This window comes from Zingiber officinale, chromosome 7A, assembly GCF_018446385.1.
Source record: "Zingiber officinale cultivar Zhangliang chromosome 7A, Zo_v1.1, whole genome shotgun sequence".
Taxonomy (NCBI): domain Eukaryota; kingdom Viridiplantae; phylum Streptophyta; class Magnoliopsida; order Zingiberales; family Zingiberaceae; genus Zingiber; species Zingiber officinale.
Genome location: NC_055998.1, coordinates 140,634,601 through 140,641,351, shown reverse-complemented (window position 1 = coordinate 140,641,351; position 6,751 = coordinate 140,634,601).

Below are 6,751 nucleotides of genomic sequence, written 5' to 3'. Positions count from 1 at the left end.
GTTGATCAGGTTGATTAAGCTCGAGGGGATTCAAGCTTGAGTTTCAATGTTTGGAGAATAAGTGAGAAGAGATTAAGTAAGTCATGATTGATCAGATACTTAACAATATGTGAGAGAGAAGTTAAGTAGGTCATCAATGACCAGATGCTTGATTGAGAAAGTCCTAATTACGGTTAGGTAAAGGAAAGTCCAAGTGGATCAAGGAGGACCGCACGTTGGTAAAAGGAAAGCCCTAACTGTGGTTAGGTAAGAAGAAAATCCAAGTAGGTCAAGGAGGACCACACTTGGTGATTGGAAGTCCAATGGGAAGTTGGCAATGGAAAATCCAAGTGGGGCAATGGAAAATCCAAGTGGGGCAATGGAAAATCCAAGTGGGTCAAAGGTTGATCGGACACTTGGCGGTTGTAAATCCAACAATGAGTTGGCATGAAACGAGAAAGTTTCGATATAGTAAATTTTCGAAAGTCATAACTTTTGACTTGGATATCAAAATGAGATGATCTCAGATGTGAAATGGAGCTGGTTTAGAACTCTACACTTTTTACTACTTACCAATAGATTACGAAGTAGGTAATTGATTGGTTCGTGAAGCATAGTGTTGGTGCAGCGGGGACCGACAAGAGGGGGGTGAATTGCCTGCAAGTAAAAATAACCCTCCTCAAAGCTTTTCAACTATTAAAATAAAGCAACACTTAATAACAAAACAAAATGACAGAAAAGAAATAAAACTCAGAGTTTTAACCTGGTTACAACCAAGAGGGTTGTTAATCTAGGGCGATGAAAGGCGCAGTAAGAAAACTCCTTCTCTGAAGACGGAGAAGCCTTTTACACTTTGAAAGCTCACTAGTTGCTTAAACAGAAATTATAGAGTTGCTTTTTCATATGAATTCGTTCTTACTTCTAAAGCTGCCCGAGACCCTCTTTATATAGGGATTCTCGAGCTTATCAGATTACCTGATCCTTCGGAATCAGGTTTGACTCGAGAGAGTTCGGTCGACCGATCCCCATGTTCGGTCGATCGAACCTGCTGTACCTGCCCAACTTTCCGTCCAGGTGCAGTCTCTGTGGATCGAGCTCAGGTTCGGTCGACCGATCCTTGTGTTCGGTCGACCGATCGGCCAACGGTCTTCCTCTGCGTTGACCCGATGAAAAATGCTCGACTCAGTCTCTGGATAAACTTGGGTTCGGTCGACCGATCATGAGGTTCGGTCGACCGATCACTTCACCGCTGGCTGATGTGATGCTGACGTGTCACCAACGGTTGATTTCGGTTAAAGAAGGGTTCGGTCGATCGATCAATAGGTTCGGTCGACCGAACCGTTGACAAGTCAACTCCCAGTTGACTTGCTCCGGTTCGGCTACTTGGGTGATTGTGGCCATCCGGAATAGGGCTCACTCGAACCCATTTCCCGGCCTTCTCCTCGAGCAGGTTTCTATCTGGCTTCTCGTCCCTCGAACGCCGCGCACATTCTTCTCGCTCCACCGGAGTACTCTTCCACAGCTCTCTCGTCCTTCGGACGCACCGAACCCGTCGGCTCCCTTCCCGTGCCGTCCTTCTCGCTAGCTGCGTCTTCCGCTCGACTTCCTGCGCTCCTAAGTTCCTGCACACTCAAACACAGGGTTCAGACAAAACGCAGGACCTAACCAACTTGGTTGATCACGTCAAAACTGTTGGGATAGAAAAGTAGCTAGAGGGGGGGTGAATAGCTCGTCGCGTGCTTCGTTGCTTGTTTCTTCAAGGATGTGCAACGGAAATACAAAGAAACAAAAGCATATAACGCTAACAAATGGATTTTACTTGGTATCCACCTCACAAGAGGTGACTAGTCCAAGGATCCACACACACACACACACACTCCACTATGAATAACACTCCTTTATGGTAACTACCAAAGGCGGAGAAGCCCTACAACACTCTCAATACAAGAAGAAAGAAAGGGAAACAAAACACAAGCAGAAGCTTACAAGTTATGCATCAAAAACCCTAACCCTAACTTCTTGTTGTTGCCCACCTCTTGATCTTGGATCACTAGCAAACCTTGCTCCAAGAACTCTTCAAGAACTGGCGGTAGAGTGGAGAAGAAGTGTGGAGAGCTGCTGGAGAGGATCAGAGATGAATCGTAAAGTCTTTGCTGAAGGAAACGCTCGCCTGCAGCTAAATATGACGCCAACGGTCGGATCCCGATCGATTGAATTGCTCCCAATCGATCGGGGAGGCTTTGGATCGATCAACCGATCGATCCAGAGCGCATCTGTGCTCTCTGGAATAGCCTGGATCGATCGACTGATCGATCCAGGGCTTATCGCGCACAAACAGCAGCTCCCAATCGATCCACTGATCGATTGGGACCTCTGGATCGATCCAGAGGGGTTCTGTTCGCGGGGACTCACCCGATCGATCGACCGATCGATTGGGCATGATCTAATCGATCGGCTAATCGATCCAGATCTGCTGGATCAATCAGCTGATCAATCCAGATCTTGGTTTTTGCCCAAAATCAAGTCCAAAGCCCCCTAAACCAACATCTACTCAACCATGACTTGTTGGTACATAAAACCTAGCATCCGGCCACCCTTGACCAGCTAGGACTCTCTCACCAAGTGTCTGGTCAATCCCTTTGACCCACTTGGACTTTTCTCCTCTTGTCAAGTATCCGGTCAATCCCTTTGATCTACTTGGACTTTCACCAGATGTCTGGTCAACCTTGACCCATCTGGATTTCCCCGTGCATGGCTTCACTCACCAGGACTTCCATTCTGCCTGGCTTCACTCACCAGGACTTCCACCTAGCTTCACTCACTAGGATTTTCACCTGGCTTCACTCACCAGGACTTTCACCTGGCTTCACTCACCAGGATTTTCCTCTGCCTGACTTCACTCACCAGGACTTTCACCTAGCTTCACTCACTAGGATTTTCACCTGGCTTCACTCACCAGGATTTTCCTCTGCCTGGCTTCACTCACCCGGACTTTCACCTAGCTTCACTCACTAGGATTTTCTATTCTGCCTAACTTCCCAGTTAGGACTTTCCCAGTCAAGTATCCGGTCAACCTTGACCTCTTCTACAACCAAACTGATCAGACCCTGATCAGAGGGGAATTGCTCCAAACAATCTCCCCAAATGAACAACTGCACCTGCATTTGTCCATATCATCGAAGTCTTGTATTGTCAAACATCGAAACCCAAACCAAGACTCAAGCTTGGTCAACCAGGTCAACCTTAACCTGAGGGATATTGTACCAACAATCTCCTCCTTTTTGATGTTTGACAATACCACATTTAAGTTAGGCTAATCCCATAGCCTCAACCTTCTTCATGCCACTAGGTAATGAAAGCATAAGATAAATCCTTCATTCTCCTCCCAAGAGGGCAAACTCCCTCTAGGTAATGAAGTCCTAACTTAAACCTTTCATTCTCTCCCTATTGACACACATCAACAAATGCCCCATCTTTGAAAAACTCTCCCCCTGAAGAGTTGCTTATCGTTGTTCACAACTTCACTCGTTGTAATCAACATGATAATGAAAGTCCCATACCCTTCATTATCCTTAACCCTACATTCTCCCATTAATGTAGTCAAATGCCCATCCTTGAGCATTTTTAACTTAAACCACTTGAACAATGAGGATATCCATTCCCCATTAAAGTTCAAACGCTCAACCTTGAGCATGTTCTGAAAAGAAGGTTAGCCACCTTCCAAGGTTCATGGAAAAATAGTTTTCATGTCTTTAAAGAGTCCCTCTCCCTAAAGACATGGTGGTAACTTCTGTCATTGCACCAACAATGACTTGGAATCCCTAAACCTTTAGGAAACCCAAATTTAGAAGTTTTGAGGTTCATAAATTCAATAATGAAATCAAACCTCAACCTAAACTTCAATTTAGTCTTCCTCAACCAATCCATCCTTGTTTTCAACATGAAAACACCCTTTTTATGTATACAAATGTATTTTGAGGGGTTAGGAATGGTTTCCTAGACTAAACTTGGTTTGGAATGCTGAAATCAGGCTTTCCCAGCCAAAATCAGCATCTTCAATCGATTGAAGTTGGGTCCCAATCGATTGAACTGTCTTGAATCGATCCACTGATCGATCCAGCGAGCTTCTGCTCGCGAGATTTGCCTTCTCAATCGATCGCCCGATCGATTGAGGCACTCCAATCGATCGGGTGATCGATTGGAGTTCTGATAGTTGCTGAAATTTCATTTCAGTCAACTTCAGAAACCCCTAGAAAATTCTACAAAAATCTAAAAATTGTGAAAATTTGTGTAGACACTATTTAGGGCATATATTATCATGGATAAATAGTTTTCTAAGAAAATACTTCATATTTTTAAAAATTGACACAAACTAGAGAACTTGCAAAAATTTTAGTGTTTTTCTCTAGTTTGTGCTCAACTATTCAATGATGATCACTATCAAAAGATAGTCTTTATCAAGGTTTTCCAAAAACATTTTAAAATGATTTTCAAAACCAATATCCCACCATGTTCCTTGGGCTTAATGCACATGACTTGTACATTAGCTTTTCCAATGATGGGAAAACACATACTATGTGTTTTGATAAATTTAAAACTCAAAAGAATGCACTAAATCAACATCTTGAGTTTTTTTCATCATCCTAACATCTCACTTGTATCTAATGTGCACTAAAACACATACAAGTCATCTTATAGGTCTTTGTGAGATATAAATTTTGGTTTTGCCCTAATCTAGGGATCATGCATATCTATCTAGACATTTTGAGTGGTAAACATCCACCAAGGATGTTAATTGTTAATTCCACTTGTTTATAAATGTCTTTTGTCCTTAATTTTAAGGAAATAAACATAGTGCATGATAATGTTATGACATACATCAAAATGAAATAATTTTCAAAAGAAAATTTCTTATAACTACATGATGTATGTATGTCATGACATGGTATTTTTTGTTTTTTTTTTCATAATAAAATGTGAATGCAAAAATAATCATGATGTCATGGCATATAATGGGCAAACAATCATGGCAAGATTTAGCATAAATAAAATATACCTAGATTATCTATCTAAGTATCCTTAAGCACATAGCTAATCTTAAAACTTAAATCCTAGATTGTCTAATTTCCTCAAAAAAATGCCAAAACCCAACTTAGCATTTCTTTAATCTCTTGAATTAATTTATGCCAATTGAAATTAAGCATATTCCTCAAGTGTTGGCATATTTCATTTTTCTACAAGAGTAGCACACTTTAAACTAAGGCTTAGATTTGCCTTAAATTACTAAGAAAATACCAAAATCCCAACTTGATATTTCTTATGTTTTCCCAAATTGTGCCAATTAAGATTAAAATTAATATCTCCGGAATTAGGCACATTTTACTCTTCCAAAGAGTAAATGATAAATCTATTTCATTTTCAAAGATTAATAATAACCTTGAAAATGCTCCTTGAGTGTCAACTTCATCATGATTAGGTTAACTACCCTTTCACTTAGAGTTGACACTCTCTAACCCATCTATGGGGTAGAGAAGATGCTCATAGGAACCCAAAACCTATTGGTGCTCCTCGGATGCTCTAGGTACTCACTAGGGATAACCTTCCTAGATACCTTTCTAGTGACCTTGTTTGGCTTCTTAGAAGCCTTGGTCACATTTTCTAGGTCAACCCTAGAGATTGCTTCTCTTGTGACCTTTTTTGTGACTTTCTTGGACTTCTTAGAAGTCTTAGTCACATTTGTTGCAAGAATACTCTTAGGGATGACCTCCCTAGTATTTTTGGCTTGTCCACTAGGCCTAGAGTCGGTTCCATAGCTATATGGAACCCTATGGTAAGTAGGTACATCCTTTTTAATTTTAGATTTGTATCCCAAACCTCTATGACCCTTGTTGTCCTAAACCTAGATTTTGCTCATTTTTCCCTTTAAGGATATTTTCCATCCTTTTTAGTGTCTTTTCCATTTTATCAAGTCTTGACCTCAAGACTTGATTTTCTTCCCATAAATCCCTAGATTTTGGTTTTTTATTTAATCCTTAAGCGTTTTTATTTCTAGGCATATAGTTATTGATCTTAGTGTTCTTGCCTAGATTTTTATCTACATTCCTAGCCCTAGGTTGAGAGGTTTTAGCATGAAAAACTACATGATTTTCCTTAACTTTATCATGCCTCCTATTTTCATGGTAAATAGCATTAAAATGATATAAGTTAGAACTAGCATACTTTTTATCATAATTTAAAGGGGTAGGCTCAATAAAGGTTACCTTTCTTTTTACCTTGGAGGCTCCCCCTTGAGTTGAGCTTCCTCCTTGAGCCTTGACCACTTTCTTCCCCTTAGGACATTGACTCCGGTAATGCCCCTTTTGATTGCACAAAAAACACACAATGTGCTCCTTGCTCCTTTTTGTTCCGGGGATGATTTCCTTGGGCTTCTCCTTGCCCTTGGGTGCCACTTGGCTCTTTTTCTTGGCCAAGTTGGGACACTTGCTCTTGTAGTGCCCATTCTCCCTACACTCAAAACATATAATATGATTTTTGTTATTTATTAAACTATTTATACCTTATTGTGTAGGGATGACACTTGGTCCTCTATGTGATGTGCATGTAGAGGCTTCCTCTTGATCCGATAGTGATGCTCCTCCATTAGATTTGTCTTGACTTGTGGAGGTGGAAGCTTCTTCATCCCTTCTTGACCCGGATGTGGAGACTTCTCCTTCTTCTAGATCCAGTGTCACCAAGAATTGCTCCCCCTCAATCCTAGAGGTGGAGGTTTCAT